Source organism: Diorhabda carinulata, chromosome 6 (assembly GCF_026250575.1).
Source record: "Diorhabda carinulata isolate Delta chromosome 6, icDioCari1.1, whole genome shotgun sequence".
In the NCBI taxonomy this organism is placed as follows: Eukaryota; Metazoa; Arthropoda; class Insecta; order Coleoptera; family Chrysomelidae; genus Diorhabda; species Diorhabda carinulata.
Window position 1 is genome coordinate 1422480 of NC_079465.1, and position 24851 is coordinate 1447330.

General features: G+C 29.8%; 2 protein-coding genes across 5 annotated transcripts in view; one reads left to right on the forward strand and one right to left on the reverse strand.

Annotated features, from left to right (window-relative positions):
* LOC130895860 (adult-specific cuticular protein ACP-20-like) overlaps positions 1 to 21773 on the reverse strand; it is a 100615-nt gene extending 78842 nt beyond the window's left edge. Inside the window, exon 1 of one of the 3 annotated variants that reach the window (XM_057803432.1) lies at positions 21746 to 21773. The gene's annotated coding sequence lies outside the window, so the exon portion shown is untranslated. Of the gene's footprint in view, positions 1 to 18774; positions 18940 to 21745 lie in introns of those variants that run through there. The other 2 variants (XM_057803431.1, XM_057803429.1) reach the window with 2 other exon arrangements.
* The window catches only part of LOC130895858 (octopamine receptor), a 92338-nt gene that overhangs the window by 40888 nt on the left and 26599 nt on the right, over positions 1 to 24851 (forward strand). The window contains exons 1-2 of one of the 2 annotated variants that reach the window (XM_057803427.1): positions 11501 to 11554; positions 18051 to 18129. The gene's annotated coding sequence lies outside the window, so the exon portion shown is untranslated. Of the gene's footprint in view, positions 1 to 11500; positions 11555 to 18050; positions 18130 to 24851 lie in introns of those variants that run through there. The other variant, XM_057803426.1, reaches the window with a different exon arrangement.

A 24851-nucleotide genomic window follows, 5' to 3' on the forward strand; every position in this document is an offset into this window, starting at 1 on the left:
AATTTCAGCGGTTACGAAACTATATGGTGATCCTTCAAAGTCAAATAATCCAGTTTTCCTTTCTTAAAATTGGGCTAAAGGATGTTTTCTATGTCTGAGTGGAGAATTTATGATTATTTCAAGGTTTTTATCGATTTTTTCCAATAATTTTAATGGAAAAATGAATTTCAGCGGTTCCGAAACTATATAGTGATCCTTCAAAGTCAAATAATCCAGTTTTCCTTTCTTAAAATTGGGCTAAAGGATGTTTTCTATGTCTGAGTGGAGAATTTATGATTATTTCAAGGTTTTTATCGATTTTTTCCAATAATTTTAATGGAAAAATGAATTTCAGCGGTTCCGAAACTATATAGTGATCCTTCAAAGTCAAATAATCCAGTTTTCCTTTCTTAAAATTGGGCTAAAGGATGTTTTCTATGTCTGAGTGGAGAATTTATGATTATTTCAAGGTTTTTATCGATTTTTTCCAATAATTTTAATGGAAAAATGAATTTCAGCGGTTCCGAAACTATATAGTGATCCTTCAAAGTCAAATAATCCAGTTTTCCTTTCTTAAAATTGGGCTAAAGGATGTTTTCTATGTCTGAGTGGAGAATTTATGATTATTTCAAGGTTTTTATCGATTTTTTCCAATAATTTTAATGGAAAAATGAATTTCAGCGGTTCCGAAACTATATAGTGATCCTTCAAAGTCAAATAATCCAGTTTTCCTTTTTTAAAATTGGGCTAAAGGATGTTTTCTATGTCTGAGTGGAGAATTTATGATTATTTCAAGGTTTTTATCGATTTTTTCCAATAATTTTAATGGAAAAATGAATTTCAGCGGTTACGAAACTATATGGTGATCCTTCAAAGTCAAATAATCCAGTTTTCCTTTCTTAAAATTGGGCTAAAGGATGTTTTCTATGTCTGAGTGGAGAATTTATGATTATTTCACGGTTTTTATCGATTTTTTCCAATAATTTTAATGGAAAAATGAATTTCAGCGGTTACGAAACTATATGGTGATCCTTCAAAGTCAAATAATCCAGTTTTCCTTTCTTAAAATTGGGCTAAAGGATGTTTTCTATGTCTGAGTGGAGAATTTATGATTATTTCAAGGTTTTTATCGATTTTTTCCAATAATTTTAATGGAAAAATGAATTTCAGCGGTTCCGAAACTATATAGTGATCCTTCAAAGTCAAATAATCCAGTTTTCCTTTCTTAAAATTGGGCTAAAGGATGTTTTCTATGTCTGAGTGGAGAATTTATGATTATTTCAAGGTTTTTATCGATTTTTTCCAATAATTTTAATGGAAAAATGAATTTCAGCGGTTCCGAAACTATATAGTGATCCTTCAAAGTCAAATAATCCAGTTTTCCTTTTTTAAAATTGGGCTAAAGGATGTTTTCTATGTCTGAGTGGAGAATTTATGATTATTTCAAGGTTTTTATCGATTTTTTCCAATAATTTTAATGGAAAAATGAATTTCAGCGGTTACGAAACTATATGGTGATCCTTCAAAGTCAAATAATCCAGTTTTCCTTTCTTAAAATTGGGCTAAAGGATGTTTTCTATGTCTGAGTGGAGAATTTATGATTATTTCACGGTTTTTATCGATTTTTTCCAATAATTTTAATGGAAAAATGAATTTCAGCGGTTACGAAACTATATGGTGATCCTTCAAAGTCAAATAATCCAGTTTTCCTTTCTTAAAATTGGGCTAAAGGATGTTTTCTATGTCTGAGTGGAGAATTTATGATTATTTCAAGGTTTTTATCTATTTTTTCCAATAATTTTAATGGAAAAATGAATTTCAGCGGTTCCGAAACTATATGGTGATCCTTCAAAGTCAAATAATCCAGTTTTCCTTTCTTAAAATTGGGCTAAAGGATGTTTTCTATGTCTGAGTGGAGAATTTATGATTATTTCAAGGTTTTTATCGATTTTTTCCAATAATTTTAATGGAAAAATGAATTTCAGCGGTTCCGAAACTATATGGTGATCCTTCAAAGTCAAATAATCCAGTTTTCCTTTCTTAAAATTGGGCTAAAGGATGTTTTCTATGACCGAGTGAAGAATTTATAATTATTTCAAGCTTTTTATCGATTTTTTCCAATAATTTTGATGGAAAAATGAATTTCAGCGGTTCCGAAACTATATGGTGATCCTTCAAAGTCAAATAATCCAGTTTTCCTTTCTTAAAATTGGGCTAAAGGATGTTTTCTATGTCTGAGTGGAGAATTTATGATTATTTCAAGGTTTTTATCTATTTTTTCCAATAATTTTAATGGAAAAATGAATTTCAGCGGTTCCGAAACTATATGGTGATCCTTCAAAGTCAAATAATCCAGTTTTCCTTTCTTAAAATTGGGCTAAAGGATGTTTTCTATGTCTGAGTGGAGAATTTATGATTATTTCAAGGTTTTTATCGATTTTTTCCAATAATTTTAATGGAAAAATGAATTTCAGCGGTTCCGAAACTATATGGTGATCCTTCAAAGTCAAATAATCCAGTTTTCCTTTCTTAAAATTGGGCTAAAGGATGTTTTCTATGTCTGAGTGGAGAATTTATGATTATTTCAAGGTTTTTATCGATTTTTTCCAATAATTTTAATGGAAAAATGAATTTCAGCGGTTCCGAAACTATATGGTGATCCTTCAAAGTCAAATAATCCAGTTTTCCTTTCTTAAAATTGGGCTAAAGGATGTTTTCTATGTCTGAGTGGAGAATTTATGATTATTTCAAGGTTTTTATCGATTTTTTCCAATAATTTTAATGGAAAAATGAATTTCAGCGGTTCCGAAACTATATGGTGATCCTTCAAAGTCAAATAATCCAGTTTTCCTTTCTTAAAATTGGGCTAAAGGATGTTTTCTATGACCGAGTGAAGAATTTATAATTATTTCAAGCTTTTTATCGATTTTTTCCAATAATTTTAATGGAAAAATGAATTTCAGCGGTTCCGAAACTATATGGTGATCCTTCAAAGTCAAATAATCCAGTTTTCCTTTCTTAAAATTGGGCTAAAGGATGTTTTCTATGTCTGAGTGGAGAATTTATGATTATTTCAAGGTTTTTATCTATTTTTTCCAATAATTTTAATGGAAAAATGAATTTCAGCGGTTACGAAACTATATGGTGATCCTTCAAAGTCAAATAATCCAGTTTTCCTTTCTTAAAATTGGGCTAAAGGATGTTTTCTATGTCTGAGTGGAGAATTTATGATTATTTCAAGGTTTTTATCGATTTTTTCCAATAATTTTAATGGAAAAATGAATTTCAGCGGTTCCGAAACTATATGGTGATCCTTCAAAGTCAAATAATCCAGTTTTCCTTTCTTAAAATTGGGCTAAAGGATGTTTTCTATGTCTGAGTGGAGAATTTATGATTATTTCAAGGTTTTTATCTATTTTTTCCAATAATTTTAATGGAAAAATGAATTTCAGCGGTTACGAAACTATATGGTGATCCTTCAAAGTCAAATAATCCAGTTTTCCTTTCTTAAAATTGGGCTAAAGGATGTTTTCTATGTCTGAGTGGAGAATTTATGATTATTTCAAGGTTTTTATCTATTTTTTCCAATAATTTTAATGGAAAAATGAATTTCAGCGGTTACGAAACTATATGGTGATCCTTCAAAGTCAAATAATCCAGTTTTCCTTTCTTAAAATTGGGCTAAAGGATGTTTTCTATGTCTGAGTGGAGAATTTATGATTATTTCAAGGTTTTTATCGATTTTTTCCAATAATTTTAATGGAAAAATGAATTTCAGCGGTTACGAAACTATATGGTGATCCTTCAAAGTCAAATAATCCAGTTTTCCTTTCTTAAAATTGGGCTAAAGGATGTTTTCTATGTCTGAGTGGAGAATTTATGATTATTTCACGGTTTTTATCGATTTTTTCCAATAATTTTAATGGAAAAATGAATTTCAGCGGTTCCGAAACTATATGGTGATCCTTCAAAGTCAAATAATCCAGTTTTCCTTTCTTAAAATTGGGCTAAAGGATGTTTTCTATGTCTAAGTGGAGAATTTATGATTATTTCAAGGTTTTTATCGATTTTTTCCAATAATTTTAATGGAAAAATGAATTTCAGCGGTTACGAAACTATATGGTGATCCTTCAAAGTCAAATAATCCAGTTTTCCTTTCTTAAAATTGGGCTAAAGGATGTTTTCTATGTCTGAGTGGAGAATTTATGATTATTTCACGGTTTTTATCGATTTTTTCCAATAATTTTAATGGAAAAATGAATTTCAGCGGTTCCGAAACTATATGGTGATCCTTCAAAGTCAAATAATCCAGTTTTCCTTTCTTAAAATTGGGCTAAAGGATGTTTTCTATGTCTGAGTGGAGAATTTATGATTATTTCAAGGTTTTTATCGATTTTTTCCAATAATTTTAATGGAAAAATGAATTTCAGCGGTTACGAAACTATATGGTGATCCTTCAAAGTCAAATAATCCAGTTTTCCTTTCTTAAAATTGGGCTAAAGGATGTTTTCTATGTCTGAGTGGAGAATTTATGATTATTTCAAGGTTTTTATCGATTTTTTCCAATAATTTTAATGGAAAAATGAATTTCAGCGGTTACGAAACTATATAGTGATCCTTCAAAGTCAAATAATCCAGTTTTCCTTTCTTAAAATTGGGCTAAAGGATGTTTTCTATGTCTGAGTGGAGAATTTATGATTATTTCAAGGTTTTTATCGATTTTTTCCAATAATTTTAATGGAAAAATGAATTTCAGCGGTTACGAAACTATATGGTGATCCTTCAAAGTCAAATAATCCAGTTTTCCTTTCTTAAAATTGGGCTAAAGGATGTTTTCTATGTCTGAGTGGAGAATTTATGATTATTTCACGGTTTTTATCGATTTTTTCCAATAATTTTAATGGAAAAATGAATTTCAGCGGTTCCGAAACTATATGGTGATCCTTCAAAGTCAAATAATCCAGTTTTCCTTTCTTAAAATTGGGCTAAAGGATGTTTTCTATGTCTGAGTGGAGAATTTATGATTATTTCAAGGTTTTTATCGATTTTTTCCAATAATTTTAATGGAAAAATGAATTTCAGCGGTTCCGAAACTATATGGTGATCCTTCAAAGTCAAATAATCCAGTTTTCCTTTCTTAAAATTGGGCTAAAGGATGTTTTCTATGTCTGAGTGGAGAATTTATGATTATTTCAAGGTTTTTATCGATTTTTTCCAATAATTTTAATGGAAAAATGAATTTCAGCGGTTACGAAACTATATAGTGATCCTTCAAAGTCAAATAATCCAGTTTTCCTTTCTTAAAATTGGGCTAAAGGATGTTTTCTATGTCTGAGTGGAGAATTTATGATTATTTCAAGGTTTTTATCGATTTTTTCCAATAATTTTAATGGAAAAATGAATTTCAGCGGTTACGAAACTATATGGTGATCCTTCAAAGTCAAATAATCCAGTTTTCCTTTCTTAAAATTGGGCTAAAGGATGTTTTCTATGTCTGAGTGGAGAATTTATGATTATTTCACGGTTTTTATCGATTTTTTCCAATAATTTTAATGGAAAAATGAATTTCAGCGGTTACGAAACTATATGGTGATCCTTCAAAGTCAAATAATCCAGTTTTCCTTTCTTAAAATTGGGCTAAAGGATGTTTTCTATGTCTGAGTGGAGAATTTATGATTATTTCACGGTTTTTATCGATTTTTTCCAATAATTTTAATGGAAAAATGAATTTCAGCGGTTACGAAACTATATGGTGATCCTTCAAAGTCAAATAATCCAGTTTTCCTTTCTTAAAATTGGGCTAAAGGATGTTTTCTATGTCTGAGTGGAGAATTTATGATTATTTCACGGTTTTTATCGATTTTTTCCAATAATTTTAATGGAAAAATGAATTTCAGCGGTTCCGAAACTATATGGTGATCCTTCAAAGTCAAATAATCCAGTTTTCCTTTCTTAAAATTGGGCTAAAGGATGTTTTCTATGTCTGAGTGGAGAATTTATGATTATTTCAAGGTTTTTATCGATTTTTTCCAATAATTTTAATGGAAAAATGAATTTCAGCGGTTCCGAAACTATATGGTGATCCTTCAAAGTCAAATAATCCAGTTTTCCTTTCTTAAAATTGGGCTAAAGGATGTTTTCTATGTCTGAGTGGAGAATTTATGATTATTTCAAGGTTTTTATCGATTTTTTCCAATAATTTTAATGGAAAAATGAATTTCAGCGGTTCCGAAACTATATGGTGATCCTTCAAAGTCAAATAATCCAGTTTTCCTTTCTTAAAATTGGGCTAAAGGATGTTTTCTATGACCGAGTGAAGAATTTATAATTATTTCAAGCTTTTTATCGATTTTTTCCAATAATTTTGATGGAAAAATCGACGAAATTACATGGTGATCTTTCAAAAGTCTTTTTGTTTGTTCACGGCAAATTGGCGATTTCCAGGAAATCGAGGTTTCTCGAATGTGATATACAAAACAACCGGAGATACTCAGTAATCAAAATTTCGCTATATTTTAATGTATTTTCAAGATTTTTCAAATAATTTAAGTTTGCAGGACTCCGAGGTCGTTTATTTGTGGAGATCCACCGAGTTTTCCGTTAAGAATTATCATTCGAAAATGTCATTAGCTCCTGGACTATAAGCAAATTGTCGATTTCTAAAATTTGGCAGGAGATTTGACAAGAACGAATAATGTATAGAAAATTTTTAATCACGCGGCTCTGGTTATAAAATTAGTTGCACTTGGTATAAATAGATGTAAAACAAATAAAGATAAGTAGAAAAAAACGACTAGACTAACATTCCAGAGCTGTGAAAACATAAAATATGTGTGATACGTTCTGTTTGACTAATACTGCGTGGAATGATTTTTTCTTTTTTTAATTTTTTCAAATAGTAACGGTATAGTTTAGGTATAGGAAAATGAATTTGCCCTATTTTTTACCCCTGAATGCATTAAAATAGAAAAAACCGGGTGGTTCTATTTGAAAAAATTTGATATTTACGAAGTTAAACTTTGAACACTTTTTATACACACCCCGTATAAAATAAAAAAAATTTCAAAGTAGATTCAAATACGTCCGACTTTGCTTGAAGCAATCGAATAGAAAAAATTTTCATATCTTTAAGGGTATCCCCGTAAAAAAATAATTTATAGGGGTCAAATTTTTCTACAAAAAAATTAATAACTCAAAAAGTATGCGTTTTTCGAAAAAAGTTTTTAGACAAAAGTATACTAAAATTTTACGTAGATTTCAAAAATGTATTAATATACAAGGTGTTCTATTTAAAATAACAAAGTTACAATCAACTTCCGGTAGAACCGGAAGTCGGCCATCTTTGAGAATATTTTAGTTAAAAAGATCGTATTCGAAAACCCAAACGTAGAAATTTTCATGATTTTTCTATAAGTATTTTGCCGTATACAGTTAGTTATAACTCGTCGTGGGACATCCTGTATACTACACATTATCAAAGAGAAAAAAAAAACATAGTAGACATCGATAGAACTAAAAACGTATTTTTTATATTAACTAATTAGTGACAGGGATGCCAGATCTCACGATTCTACGTATCCCCGACTAATTTTATCTACAGGATGTTTAAAAAAAAAATACCCGCAATTCGAGGTCATGCATTGTCCTTATTACATTATTTCTATATAAATATAAATATTTACTATGAATTTAAATCATTCTATTCGTGTCACGAGATCTGAATTCATAATAACAGCAGTTATGTACAATCAAATACGAGGGTTGTACCAAAATTACGGCGTTAAAACCTTTCGCATATCGCCCGCTCGTCCACCTGAGATTCTTCGGAGGTTTACGGGGAGGAATCTATTCAAAACGTGCGCAAATCAATAGTGAACCGCTTAAATAATATCCTTGAACTCACCAAAGAGATATATAGGTTATAATCAGAAAGGGTTACTTCTAATCGAATTTACACCCCTCGTATAATGAATTGTTAAGTGGAAACTAGCTTTTGATATATTCTAGTCTCTTTTTTATCGCGATTAATTTTAATTTTAGGAAATTTGAATATGAGAATTTCAATTTTGTATTTACTTTGAGTTAAAGTCGTATTTTCATATTTCTCGCTTAGTTGATTTTATTCAAACGCCGCTTCCAATGAAATTTTTGCATCAAATTCTACGTTCGAAACGAAGACAAAGTATATAAAGAAATTTCTTGTTTGAATCATCAACGGTTCCTATATATATATCGTATCGTTTTAGTCCAGTGAATAACGATTTTTATCTGACAACTTATTCGTGATGGAAATTTCCGTTTTTGGTACAAAAAAAACGTCGATTTTCACAAATAAATAGATTTTATCGTGGGGAGGTTGAATATAGTTTGAAAAAAATATGTTTTTTTTTTGTTATATACGTAAAACAAACCGAAGGTGAAATTTATTTAGCGAATCGATGATTTTGAATAATTGAAAATCGAATAAGGGGAAAACGGTCAATTTAACGAAAAAATGTATGAAATATTTTTCAAAGATCTTCAAAAAACCATGCGAATGAGACTTTATAAGACTTTCTAATACGTAAAATAAGGAAGTTATGACGAAAATAAGATTGAAACTATTGCATTTCATTAAAAAATTTTAGTTTCTACCCTTGATATTGCCGCCCTAATCGAAATAAAATGTTAAAAATTTGTAAATCACTTTAATTGAATATTTACAATAGGATCAAGAAGTTTAAATGATTTAAAAAACTTGATTATAGAAAAAATTAATGGTTATAATTGAAAAAGCATTTTTCAAGTGTATAAAAAAATTGTCTTCCATTAAAAATAACTCAAAAAATATAAGAGATACGTTAAAACTTCTAGAGAACAAAAAGTTAGGTTTATCTTTTATAAAAACATTGTTGTTTTCATTTTTTTCTTATCTTCAGTATTAACCGAGATATAACATTTCATAGTACAGTTTACCTGGTACGATTTTAGAAAACATTTCTTTTTTAAAAATAAGTTTCAGTGTATTCTAAACCTTTTTAGTTTATAAATTATAAATTTTTTTGAAAAATTAAGAACGTACGTGTATATACACGTGGTGAAAAAACCCAGTATGGTACTGGCAACATCTGCTTTGGTAAAAAGAGACTTTCTACATAAACAAGGATATAATTAGGGTTGAAATACAATGATTAAGGGTTGAAAAACATGAATAGTATCCTAAAACATCACGCGGTCTTTATTTTAATCCTACAACTTTTTTTTAACTTTCTACATGCTTTAACATTTATTTTATCGAATTTCGAAAATTTTCATCCCTTATAATAATTTGCACATATCGGAATAGGGTAGATTTTGAAATGAAGGGTAAATAAGTTCAAAATTTCACACTAATCATGGTTTTTGAGGTAATATCAAATTTTTACCGTTATTCACTGGACTATAAAGGGTATCCCACGACGAGTTAAAACTATCTGTATATGGCAAAATAACTATAGAAAAATCTTCAAAATTCGTACTTTTGGGTTTTCGGATACGATCTTTGTAACTAAAATATTTTCAAAGATGGCCGACTTCCGGTTCTACCGGAAGTCGACTGTAACTTTGTTATTTTAAATAGAACACCCTGTATATTAATACATTTTTAAAATCTACGTCAAATTTTAGTATACTTTTGTCTAAAAACTTTTTTCGAAAAATGCATAGTTTTTGAGTTATTAATTTTTTTGTAGAAAAATTTGACCCCTATAAATTATTTTTTTATGATGTTACCCTTAAAGATATAAAAATGGTTTCTATTCTGTTGCTTTTAACAAGGTCAGACATATTTGAATCTATATTAAAAAATGTTTCATTTTATACAGGGTTTGTATAAAAAGTGTTCAAAATTTAACTTCATAAATATCAAATTTCTTTCATTTTTTTTAAATAGAACCACCCGATTTTTTCCATTTTAACTCATTCAGAGGTGAAATATTTGCCTCATTTCTTACCCTTGAATGCATTAAAATAGAAAAAACCGGGTGGTTCTATTTGAAAAAATGAAAGAAATTTGATATTTATGAAGTTAAATTTTGAACACTTTTTATACACACCCCGTATAAAATAAAAAATTTTTCAAAATAGATTCAAATACGTCTGACCTTGCTAAAAGCAACCGAATAGAAACCATTTTCGTATGTTTAAGAATATCCTAGTAAAAAAATAATTTATAAGGATGAAATTTTTTACAAAAAAATTAATAACTCAAAAAGTATGCATTTTTCGAAAAATTTTTCTAGACAAAAGTATACTAAAATTTGACGTAGATTTTAAAAATGTATTAATATACAGGGTGTTTTATGTAAAATAACAAAGTTACTGCCGACTTCCGGTAGAACCGGAAGTCGGCCATCTTTGAAAATATTTTAGTTAAAAAGATCGTATCCGAAAACCCAAACTCAGAAATTTTCATGATTCTACTATAAATATTTTGCCATATACAGGTAGTTTTAACTAGTCGTGGGACATCCTGTATAGACATTTTCATGCATTTGCTTATTCCTCTTTGGACTAGGATTAAAACCCAACTTTTTCGAACAATTGTCGAACAAGGAAGTGTCTAAAATACGTCAACTGTTTCTCGAATAAATATTTCATCTTTCGAAATGTCAGAATAATTATCTATTAAAATAATTAAGAAAATTTTCGTTCCTAATGGATATTAGATATCAAATTACCAGACTAGAACTGTAAATTTATTATCCTAGACAAACATTTATATCTTTTGTGGACCTTCCGAATTATAAGCTATTTCTCTTTTGAGAATAATTAATTTAGGGAAATCTTTCGAAAAGAGGAAATATTTTGTTTCGCTAAAGTTAACTCCATTAAAGTTGGAGAAAATTATTAATTGCATATTAAAGCGAAGAAACAAACCCGAACACGGTTACACGGTATATCCCCCGAAATTGAATGATGTTCTTTGGAACGTGGCGAAATCCACACACAATTCATTAAATATGATAATTTTCACTAAATTATCATACAAATCGTTATTGTTAGCACAGAACAGTGAATTCATCCCGAATGGGATTCCATCTTGTTTCATTTCATTGACAGTTATAAACCTGTCATCGAATTATTCGTTAGGTTATTTTGATATGACGTCATAAGCAGCCACCATATAGTATTAATAATATAAAAATCACAAGAAACCGTTTAATTATATGTATATTCAATTTAAATTCAACATCGAGTTTCTTTTAAAGATTCAGAATTCAATAAATCATCTTTAACAAAACCGGTTTGTCTACCGCAGTCTGTTCGCTAAAAAACTTGTCCCCGACTCTGATCTCGCAAAAAATAAGTACCTTGTCTGATCTAGAGATGGCGATAGTTGCTTGAAAAATATTAATAACCACACTACACAGAAATGTTTCAAATTTGAAGACGAAATTTCGAACTAAGCGTATATTATATAGAAAATTATTGATAATAAAAATTGATATAAAGTTAGTAACGATGAAATAGTTGGAGATATTTAGTCTTGATAAGAATCAATATCGTGATGCTTCGTCATATACACGTGGTGTATGTACATCGATGAGAAAATTCAGTAAGTTAAAAAAATATTTATACTTTCAGAAGTGTTGTAATTTAAATTTGATTATAATTTTCATTTGAGTTAAGTTTCTATTAAAAACCGTTTCGTACCTAATCCCACGCGAGCATTACCCTCACATATACAGGGTGTTTAAACTTAATTTCATTGAAAAAAGTGTCTACGAGAATAAATCTCGATGGAATTAAACAATTTCTTCACCAGTTCGAATTCTAGTTATTAGATCTTGTGATCGTTTCATACAGTAAGGAAATCGTATAAAAAAATCGATAGGATTTAAGTCGGGTGATCTTGAAGGCTAACAATTGGGTCCAACCCGATAATTTTGTAAATTCCATACGGACCTGAAAATCTCTGGGTTCGATTTCGACGATTGCGAAATTTTTGTTGGTATAAATTAACTAAAAATTTTTTAGAGTTACCCCGTAAATCTTCAAATAAAAAAATTCATTTTATAACAGCAAAATTAACGTAAAAACTCATTTAAAATTCCACGATTTAATCTACCAGGATAGTGTCAAATACACAAAACGTCACAAACGTCAAAAATATGAGACACGCCTACTAGATTATAATTTAGAAATATCGAGTTGTATTTAATTAGCTCAGAATTTCGTTTAGAGACAAATTTCTAAAAGACAGTTTATTTTAGCTTCATAAAAAGTTATTATAAATAATAAGGCAATTTAAAACAAAGTTAGAAAAAGAATTTACTCCAGTGGCGTCGAAAATAGGGGGATAAAAATTACAAACATGATAGAGCGCCGCTGGTTAAATTTTTCCAAAGTTTGTTTATTTCAAAATATTATTTTATTGAGGAGGTTATTGGTCACGAAATTTGGGAAAAAAATTTAAAGGCGTTCTTGATTTATGGCAAATTTTTGATTTTGATTTAAAACACCCTATACCTTCTTTCTGCGACACATTGCGATCGCGGGCCTTATAATACGGGCCAGAAGCGGCCCGCGGGCCGTATCTTCGACATAACTGTTTTTTCGATAACTCAGTTGGTTTATTCGGGGATATTTTCTAATTTTCTAATCTGTATAACTTTTATTTTAACCTTCTAATTAAATTTCCACAATAAAATTGATTATTTCTTCTATTTCCCAACATCCAAGTCTCGAATGAATGTTTTCTGATAAACTCTTTGTTAGAAACCGAGTTTCTAATGAAAGGACGTCGCTGGCGAAAGGGCCGAAGGGTAAAGCAGATCTTTTTGTTCTTGTTAAGTTCTCTAAGTCTCTAAAGATTTAATTTGAAATTAGAAACGACAGTTAGTTCGCTCTACGTCCATTGTTACTTAGAATACTGCATCTAGAAAGGATTAACTATTTAAAAAAACAAAATCTAATTAATCCTTCGGGTATTTTCTCAAATTTAATCCGAAAAGAAATATTTTCCGTGGAAACGTTCGACGAATTGGGTTAAAAACAACCTCCTTATATACCTGATTTGTTACCATGCGACTATTATTTATTCGACCTACTGAAATAGGCATTTGTAGGACAGAGCTTCGAAAGAAATTTAAAATCTTATTGCAAATGGTTACTTGATAATATAATAAATAAAATTCGGGTTTATATTTGAACCACCCTCGTAATATGTTTATTTCAACTAGTTGTCGGGTACATCATAATCGAAACTTCGAATTTGATGATTAAAACTGTGTATCGTAATTTTCGTTAATATTGAATTAAATACTTTCGTCAAGATTTTGCAAAAAGATTTGTACAAAGTTTTTTACATATTTTTTTATTATAAATTGTGAATGTTTATGACTTAATCGAATTATTTCTACGAGTGTATCTGAAAGCCGTTTTCCTTTTTGAATAGAAAACACCGATTCCGGATGAATCGTTTCATTCGATAGGATTTGTATGTGCATACATATGGATTTGTTAAACATATCGAATTTTTTATAGTCCAGTCATTTTAGATAGATTTAGTAGAGAATTTCGGAAGATCGAGATACGCAGCTATAAAGTCGTTTAAATTTGTTCATTTGACATGCTAAAATTCCTCTCAAAACTCACATATAATTCGATGTCAGCAACTATAAAAATCGAGGGTCAAAAATCAAAAAAATCGATTTTTTAAACTTTTTTTACAAATAACTCGTTTCCTATGGGTTTTACGCTATTTATGTTTCTTATCAAAATTGTAGATCATTAAAATCACTACAACTTTTGTTTGAAAAATTTTTTTATACGACGAATCGTTTCTGAGATAGAGGGCGTTAAAAACTCGTTTAAAATCAACTGGTAATCCCGATCAAATTAATCTCTTATACAGTTTATAAATTATTATTAAATATATAATTATAAATAATTTTCATTTTTTATTAACAATTACACTATAATTAAATATTTTTTTCAGTAATGAACTTGTAATTTATTTCTGGCATTCGGGCCTTTCTATTTATAGCCCTCTATCTCAGAAACGAATCACCGTATGAAAAAATTTTTCAAACAAAAGTTTTAGAGAATTTAATGATCTACAATTTTGATAATAAACATAAATAGCGTAAAACCGATAGGAAACGAGTTATTTGCAATAAAAGTACGAAAAATTGACTTTTTTGACATTTGACCCTCGATTTTTAAAGTTGCTCACATCGAATTATTCGTGAGTTTTGAGAAGAGTTTTAACATGTCAAATGAACAAGTTTAAACGAATTTATAGCTGGGTATCTGCAATAATTTATAAACTTTATAGTACGCTATTTCGATCGGGACAACTATTTTGATTTGAAACGGAATTTTAACCGCCCTCTATCTCAGAAACGATTCACCGTATGAAAAAATTTTTCAAACGAAAGTTGTAGAGAATTTAACGCTCTACAATATTGATAATGAGTACAAATAGCGTAAAACTCATAGGAAACGAGTTATTTGTAAAAAAAGTTTAAAAAATCGATTTTGACCCTCGATTTTTAAAGTTGCTACATCGAATTATTCGTGAGTTTTGAGATGAGTTTTAACATGTCAAATGAACAAGTTTAAACGAATTTATAGCTGGGTATCTGCAATAATTTATAAACTTTATAGTACGCTATTTCGATCGGGACAACTATTTTGATTTGAAACGGAATTTTAACCGCCCTCTATCTCAGAAACGATTCACCGTATGAAAAAATTTTTAAAACGAAAGTTGTAGAGAATTTAACGCTCTACAATATTGATAATGAGTACAAATAGCGTAAAACTCATAGGAAACGAGTTATTTGTAAAAAAATTTTAAAAAATCGACTTTTTTGACTTTTGACCCTCGATTTTTAAAGTTGCTACATCAAATTATTCGTGAGTTTTGAGATGAGTTTTAACATGTCAAATGAACAAGTTTAAACGAATTTATAGCTGGGTATCTGCAATAATTTATAAACTTTGTAAGACATTATTTTGATCGGGACAACTATTTTGATTTGAAACGGAATTTTAACCGCCCTCTATCTCAGAAACGATTCACCGTATGAAAAAATTTTTCAAACGAAAGTTGTAGAGAATTTAACGCTCTACAATATTGATAATGAGTACAAATAGCGTAAAACCCATAGGAAACGAGTTATTTGTAAAAAAATTTTAAAAAATCGACTTTTTTGACTTTTGACCCTCGATTTTTAAAGTTGCTACATCAAATTATTCGTGAGTTTTGAGATGAGTTTTAACATGTCAAATGAACAAGTTTAAACGAATTTATAGCTGGGTATCTGCAATAATTTATAAACTTTGTAAGACATTATTTTGATCGGGACTACTATTTTGATTTGAAACGGAATTTTAACCGCCCTCTATATCAGAAACGATTCACCGTATGAAAAAATTTTTCAAACGAAAGTTGTAGAGAATTTAACGCTCTACAATATTGATAATGAGTACAAATAGCGTAAAACTCATAGGAAACGAGTTATTTGTAAAAAAAGTTTAAAAAATCGATTTTGACCCTCGATTTTTAAAGTTGCTACATCGAATTATTCGTGAGTTTTGAGATGAGTTTTAACATGTCAAATGAACAAGTTTAAACGAATTTATAGCTGGGTATCTGCAATAATTTATAAACTTTATAGTACGCTATTTCGATCGGGACAACTATTTTGATTTGAAACGGAATTTTAACCGCCCTCTATCTCAGAAACGATTCACCGTATGAAAAAATTTTTCAAACGAAAGTTGTAGAGAATTTGATGCTCTACAATATTGATACGAAGCATAAATAGCGTAAAACCCATAGGAAACGAGTTATTTGTAAAAAAAGTTTTAAAAAATCGATTTTTTTGACTTTACAGTTGGGTATCTCAATTTTCGAAAATCCTTGACTAAATCTGCATAAAACGACTGGACTATTATCCTATATGGAATTGAAGGAAAATACATTTTCAATAAAATCATATCTACAATATATCCTGATATAAAAAATACTTGATTCCAATTTTTATTTTTTCATATTTAGTCCTGTCCTGTCTAGGAGATCTCGAACTATCCAATCAATAATTTTTTTTTGAAAAATGAGTTAATCAGTCATCATCGTTTTAATAATACCATCTAAGTTGATTTTATTTTGTTATAGGGATTAAATTCGTTAAAATATAAACAGTTTTGAGAAAAATACTTTCTCTAGAGACAATATATTCTTATATAAAAAAATATTTCATTAAGCATCAAGATTTTGTCATAAACTAGCTACTTCGCGAATAAAATATTTTTTCATATCGTTTCTTAGCCCATTATTCGCGATGATTAAACACCTCGGGCCCTTTTATTATATTTTTAATATAAAAACTTATCTGTAATGAAAAAAAAAAACAGGATATTCCTCGACATATACACAGAGATGTTATAAACAAGTTTCCATGTACAATTTGAAGATTATTATCATTATAATGTACCCAAATTACGTTTACAATGTTATAACGATAAAAAAATTGATATAGAACTTTTGATCAGCATTAAGGAACCTTCCTTTCTATCTCTATCGCACAATCTAACAACGTTATTTCTGGATATGCAAAATTCAATCATATATTTTCATTATTTTCACAATTACCACACACCAGAACGTCCGAATTCATAATATTTACTGTTGTGGAGTCGGTAATTTCTTTATTTCGAGTTTTTGTATCAAAATTTCTTCACGATTAATTTGGGGATTGACGGCTTGTCAGTTGTCATTCTGTTTACTAAATCTACGGTCTTTAAGTACAAAATTCGTGCGATATTTTTCTTCTTCTCGACCTTTTTTAACCTAAAATATCACGGCAATTCTTGCCTAGCTTTGCAATATGATTTAGCGCGATTCAAAGTTGAAAAAATGACAAAATACGTTGATTATATTAAAGAAAATAGTCAGTTACTTATACAACAGTCCTTTAGCCCTAAAATCTTCATTCCTAAAACGTAGTTTTCCTTTTCATAGCCACGTAAATAATTATTTAAGATTTTACTGTGTAATATGACAGAATACAACCCCATTTCCACGATAATTTAAATAACAAAAAAATTCTAGTCGCCTCCAATTTTCTTTTGAATATTTCATGCGGAAGTTGAAACTACGTTTCGGTTCACAAATTATTTATACTTGTAATAGCATGTCTTATCGACAATCTCGTAATTGAAATTCATTCTCGTTTATCAAAGAAATAAAAAAAGCGAGAATTTCATTGAATTCGAACGAGTCCTTTTGTATGAAAACAAAAAAAAACGCTTTTAACGTATCGATAATTCATTCACAATGACTATTTATGAAGAATTTTATACTGTATTGAACATAAAAACTGAATTTTATTAACGAATTTCTTCGCGACACGCCACGCCACGCCAATTCGACTCATATTGAACGTTCCTGATGATCCAACAATAAAAAATTGGTTCTGTATGGTACTAACTTACAACCAATTGGATATAGAATCAAATTTTATCTGGAATGGAAAAAATCTTCCTTCTTACTGATTGGAAAAGCCGTTTAAAAAAAACTTTATCGGCTACTGTTAACCGTCGAAAAAATTTTCAACGACGCCCTTGTTCAGATATCATAATTCAAATTGAGATTTGATAAAGGTCCGATCATTCATAGAACTAGAAAGATTCCACTGAAATCCTTCAGATTAATGAAGGGTAGTTGAATAAACGCGATCCAGGATTAGTCAAGTTCAAAATCCTCTTTTAGTCGTTTGTTGAACCTACTTTATTAATAATAGAATTTTTTTTTATATTAATTAAAGTCGATTTGCCACTGCTTCACTTTTCACTTTTCGTCATTAAGTTTCTCTGAAAATTGAGACGGATTTCGAGGAAATTAATGAATGGGGAGTTGAATTTCTTAGGCCCAAAAAAAATATAATTTCAAAATTTAACTTAGTACTAAAAGCTTCATTTTTTTTCCTCAAATTTTCACTTTCCCTCCATTTCCTGCATAATATTTTCCTCAATAATAAATTTTACTACGTTTATTACCAAAACATAACTCATAACTAATAAAATTTATCTCGTTACAGGTGTAAAACAAAAAAATCGCGATGAATATTTTATTTACACCACCTTGTATACAACAAACTAGAGATCAGTGGCTAAATGGTAAGTTATCAAAAAATTATCTTTTATTCCCTATTTACATAATCAAACTGTTTGATGATACGCCACTGAGCAAGTACATAATGGACACGTTGCCTAGCAACGAACAAAGCGGTTCGCTGCCTTTTTTTTGTAGGAAAGTCTAAACTGTATTTAAAAACCTAACCTATAAATATTACGACATCGTGTTAATTTACCCATATAAAAATTATGACACATTTTTACGACATTTATATATACAACATTATATCAGAAAAGTAAAACGATATAAACAAACAAAAATTCAATTATAATTTTAATAGATATCGTACAAAAATATAATGATGTAACGTAATAATTATTCGGGCGCAAAATTAAATGTTTGTCGTAACTTATATTATAACTGAAAATAAACATTTCTTCATTATTTATATATTGAATGATTTAACAGAGGCGTACTAACAAAATGATATTGGATATTATAACAAGGAATATATTTTAAACAATATTTACTCATCTCACTGACTTTCATAAACACAGCAATGGAAATTGATCGTATAAAATATTGGAGCATATTAATTAATATTTCTTTTAGTTTTGAGAGATAGTACGTAATAAAAGCTTTCCAGATCTCTAAAGTTAACGCATTAAAAAGAAATTGTAGCTCACTTGAATATCGGTCAAAGTACAACCTTATCAGCGAAAGAATCGAATCGTGCTTAAAATCGTTTTTCTCGCGCTTCCACTCGCCAAATGGATGTAGGGAGTTTACCACTCGAAAATATTTCGTTTCATCTAACTTTGCTAACGGTATCAATAAAATAATAATAGGAAAGTAATAAATTATCATTTATACAGTTGAACATTAAACTAATAAGATAATTTCACATCTGTCATCCGTCACCGTTCACTGTCAACGGGAGCCGATGGTCTCGATTGTGGAAGAGTCCAGCCAACACTGGCCAGTGGCGTACTGTTTTTAAGAGCAGACGATACAATCAATTATATACATATAACAGCAAAAAATATTAGAATAGTTATTCCCAAAACGGGAAATTATTATCATTAAAACGTGTTTAATTTTTTAAGAGAGGGTACCTTTGAAATCACGTGGTCGTCACGTGCCAAGCAGTTTCGCAATCGGAGTTTTGTAAATTTGAAGATTTTATAAACTAACCGGTGAATTTGATAAAAAATATGAAATTATTTATCACATTTACCAAATTCAGTAGAATCACCGGTAATTTGAATCTACTATTTGCCGACAAATTAGTCACCAGTTTCAAGAATCGTTTTTCTCATTCCGAAATATTTTGCGTTGTCGATTTTAGAGCTGTGTATAATCTTTATTAAGCTCCACATCGTTTCTCGGCTTACGACAACACCGAAAAGGATCTTACTCGGAAAGGGTGAAAAATTTCAATGGGTTTCTATTAATTCTACTAACGTATTCATCGCATTACTCAGTCAATTATATTAATCATAATAATGCAGATCTCAGCCCTTTATTTGCTTTGGTTAAATATGTAATTTCCACAAGATAAAATGCAGTGGAAGAGAATACATAAAATTGACTATTTTACACTGCACGATTATCTATAGATAAAAAAGCACGACGCCCATGCGTTGTGCTACGTAATCGAATTTTCTTAGAATAAATATAGATGGAGCCACGACCGGTAGCCGCTAGAGAGATACTTTTGGGACGAACCTCGTATTTTTAATGAAGTACGACATTTTTTTAATTGATTTACTATTTTAAAAATATTTATTTGTCGAAAAGTTTATTTAAATATTTATTTGATATTAAATACCATATTCTATATTTACAACTGTCATTTTTCGTAGCACAACGCATGCGCGTCATGATTTTTCACCGTTCGTTTACACTGCCTGGCTGTTATCGACCTTCACACTGATTTACATCGTCTACAGCTTAATGCTGGTTTAATGGTTCATTAAAGTTAATCTGGATCTGATATTTTTACTGTTTATTCCAATTTGGTAGGTAATACAGTGTTTCATAAAGAAAGTTTCGGTCCCTAAGGGTGTCGACGTCCCTTGCAGCTGTATAATCGTTTTTCGCGTCCATAATAAACAGAAACTTCAACAACTACCAACTTCTCGAAACTATATTTGTGCTTGGACAAAGCTGCGGGCGTTTCCGAGTGAATTTCATATGAGTAAAACGAAATTATGATTTAGATAATAAGTGGTCGTTATATTATACGAGCTCCCTCGTATAATAGAGTTAAGCATATTCAAAAACTTCATTATTTGACTAATTCTTTAAGATATCATCTAATACTTCCAATAAAACTTTCTAAGCCGTTTATCCTACGCGGTTTTATCTAGTAGATTTGTTTTACAATGAACTTGTTTGAACTCACATTAACTACCAGATCAAAGTTTCTTGTAGGGTAACTTGGAAACTGAGTCTTAACTTATAATCTGATTTATTCATCGAAAAGTCAAGCAATACTGCGAAGCTTAATGTGAAACGATAAAGAAACAGGTGGTTTTTTCTTTTCGTACAGTTATCACGAAGTTTCCTAGTCGTACATATATTATTGATTTATAAACACATGTGGATAGCAAAGATAAAAACGAAAATCTTTTTAACTGAAGGTTTAGAAGTTAAAAAAAAACATATTTATGCTTTTAGCTTGACATTAACAAAATAACGCGTTGGAATTTGGGGGAATGAAAGTAAAATAATTACAAAAGAATGTGAGGTAACCTAAAAACCAGCGGCAGTAAAACTACGTGAAGAATTTGCTCCTTAATTTTATAAACTGACATTTGAAGCTTTTAATTTAATGGTTCTGGAAATATTCATTAAACTAAATTTGTTTTGGGGGTTAAAAGTTTCATTGAAAGCTGAATAATCGATATTACGAAGAAATTTATCGAATTGAAAAATTTTGATACAATAGTTGGTATAATCGACCCAAAATAAGTCGAAAATGAAAAATAAAATTTTTCGGTATCTCGCTTCGTTTTCGATATATCGATACTTGAAGTCGAAAAAACTTAACATAACCTCACCGAGGCATACTTCTTGCATAATAGGCTCGATACAGTATATTTCTACATTTAATTATTGAACTATTCCTGTGAATTAAATAAAAAACTTTTCGTTTGTTGAATTACAAGATTCGGTTGAAATATAAAGCAATAAAATCTTCATTCAAGTATCAATATCTCGAAAACGAAATTTTATTCCTCATTTCTTTCTCTCTCAACATATTAATAAAACCTTTTTCTCTACTTCCCTGAGCAGAATAAATATCTAGTGATTCTGAATGCTATCCGTGTAGTAGCAATATTATACAGCGTATTTAAAAAAATTAACAATCACTTTAAAAAGGACGCTAGCTACATATGTGCAATAAGTTAAGCTGAAAAATCTCCTAAAATCCTCTTTCCGGAAAGTTTCCATTAGTATTTTCCAGTGTAAACGTTTATCCAAGGTCTCAAAAAGAAAAAAAAGCGAGATTGAACAAAACAAACTTAGAAAAATACCGCTGTTATTTACCAATAAATCAGTGCTGTATCGTAAACAGAATTTATAAAACCTAAGCTTTCTACAAATACATATGGTTTGAAAGGAATAAATTATATTATGAACAATAAATACCTGCAATCCCTTTTGAACGAGAAATTATTTGAATGTGAAGTGTTCGGCTGCGGTACAATTTGATTTAGTAAAATTCGCCAACAGACACTGGTTTTAGAACTGATATTTCGATGCTGGTCGCCATATTAATTAAAATAAGCAGAGTTTTTCAACAGAATTTGTTTACACTCGAAATTAGAGGCAAATAAACCATAGAACTAAACACTATTATTTGATACATTCCGATATAGATGGTACGAAAAATCCTATGGATTTAATAATGACAAATGCTTCTTGATTTTACACTGCAGTATTATTTCTTAAAAAAATATATTCTGTTACGAAATCTTTGTATATTTTCATTTACGCGTTCTTCTTCTGACTGGTCATTTTTTTGTTGTTAGATGGCTGAAGTTGTAGTTTTCGCGCGATTTTTTAGTAAAGTTTCCATGACAACCAGATTTTTTATCTAATTGGTCAATAAGGACAAAGCTTGACTGATGGGATATAGAAGTACAGGGTCGCATCAAGGAGTACTATAAAGTGAACTAGTTGCTGTAACTATATTTTATTGAAATATTGAGTTTAATCTATTCAGTTTTTATTTCCTTATATTATATAATACGAAATAATCAATAAAATATTGATTACATCAAGGTGTAAGAATTAAAATTGTTAATATATGTGTCAGATAATATCATATGGAATTACCGAATGCGATGAACACAATGTAGAGAAAATATTATTTGGATTGATAATGGGAATTTGGTTCATCTATTGATAGTATTAATCAGTTGACATCACAAAGATTATATGTACGTCAACTGAATTCTAATTAGGTTCTCAATGTTACAAATTTTAATTATGAAACCACCTTGAGAGCTTAGTCCAAGAAAAACATGATGATTTGGTTATAAAGTCGATTGAAAAATAGAATTTATGTTTTCTAAAAAACAAAATATGAATTCGTGTGCAGAATTTGTGCCAATTCATTGTTAATGACGAGTGTTTTTAAAAAAATATTTATAAACGACGACAAAAAAATCGTATTTCTCATTAAAGATTGGCTTAATACAGGGTGACTCAAAACATAAGAGTTTTTAATAGCCTCATAATGTCCTTCCTGAGGGGCTCTTCATATGGTAAAAATATGTAAAGCTGCTCATTACTCATCGTGAATAAATCAGACGATTTATTGTTGAGACACACCTGTCAACATTTAATAAAAACTAGAAAATAACATTGATCAGTTTCCAAACATTTCACATTTGGATACGGTACTGTTTCAATGAGACCCAATTCGTTCTCCGGTTTATTTAACTTCGTTATAATAAGTTATACGTTTAAAGTTTGATTATGTTACCCCCCAAGGCTAATTGTGAGACCCGGTGCCGCCTGGTTGTGTATATTTGAAAATCTGTTGTTGCTCACGAAGAAACGCCATCTTGTTTAAAATACATTTACATTCTAAGCTACTATCTACTACAAAATCCAGTCTAATTTGATAACAAAGCGTGTATATTAGTTTGATATATATATATATATATATATATATATATATATATATATATATATATATATATATATATATATATATAAGATGAGGTTGCATTAAAAACAGCGTAGATGCAAATAAAGAATAGAATAAAATTTGTAGATAAATTCGTGGAACTGAGTCGAATTATTTATTAATGGAGGTCACACAGGCAGTTGTTAAACGTTACCAACTGTGGGTTTCCATTTCACCACGAGAGAGAAAGAAAATGTAGAATATTGTTTCTCGAACTGTGGTAGGAAGCGCGTTTCTAATTGCCCCATTTTAAACTACATTTAGCGGCTTTTAGACATACGGGCGCTTTTAGACTGTAGAGAATATCCACAATTTCATTATTTCACGTGAAAAAAAAAATAAGAGTTATATGAATATGAAGGTAGAGTGAAATATAATTTATTTCTTTAGGATTTTAAACGTTTCGTTGTGATATTGAACCTTTACAACAGCAAATTTTCAAATAAGAATCTAGTAGTAGTATACGAGGGGCGTTCAAATAAAAGGAAGAAAGCGGAGAGAAAAACTCTGAAGAAGGAGACATCGCAAATAAATAAATACAAGGAGAAATAAAAAAAATAAGAATCACGTTACCAAAAAAGGATTTTAACAAAATGAACATGCTTCTGAACGAGTATAAAGAGATTAAATGGTATACGTCCTACTGATCGAGTTGAGTCAATTTTTTTGCTCGGTATTGACATATGACATATGATCCACAAGATGGCTGGTGACGTATGACGAATAGTGTTGGTGATTGTAGTAACGGATATTTATTTATACTTTCTATTCGTTTGATGTTGTGTCTATGTGACGTTTAACATTCTATTTCTTCTTCTATTAATTGTAAACCTTTTTTCACATAATGAGAAATTGCGTTTATCTCTTGACAAGCTTTCAACTTGATTAAACCTTTCCGATCTGCTAAAAAAAGTACAAAGTATTTTTCTTTAATATTAAATTAAAATTTTTCCAACTTCAAAGATTTATTTTCATATTCGTACTTTCGTGAATTGTTTTCTAGAAAAAGCTTTAAATATTTTACATAAAAAGACAGTTAAAAAGCGGAGTTTAGTGAAGTGTCAAGATGTTGGGAACGGTTGATTAATACCAAGCGTCTAGAAGACTTTAATTTGTTCTCTTATATATGCGGTAGACGTGTAATTTCATTTTCAAACAAATAACTGATGTGTAACGAATTTTCAACTTCTTGTGATGAATATTCAAAGATAGCGATACATTGCTGAGAAAAACTCCAACTACAGAAGAAATTTGATGCTTACGTGCTTTTCCTATCACCATTTTCAGTTAAATAACATACCGATGTGCTTTTCGTCAAACATTTCATTAATTAATCATTGTGACGCAGTAGTCACTTCTGTTTTATAGCCACTTCCAAGTTCTGGAAGAAATTAATTGGTTGTCGACGTCTCACTCAGTTCCGCTTTTCTCGGATACGTTCCATTTCTCATAGTCCGGTCAAAATAAAACATATTTATGTTTAAAAACTGTGAGTTATATCAAATTATCAAAATGGCGGCTGACATTGTGCAATGTTCCCAATAAAATTTATGATTT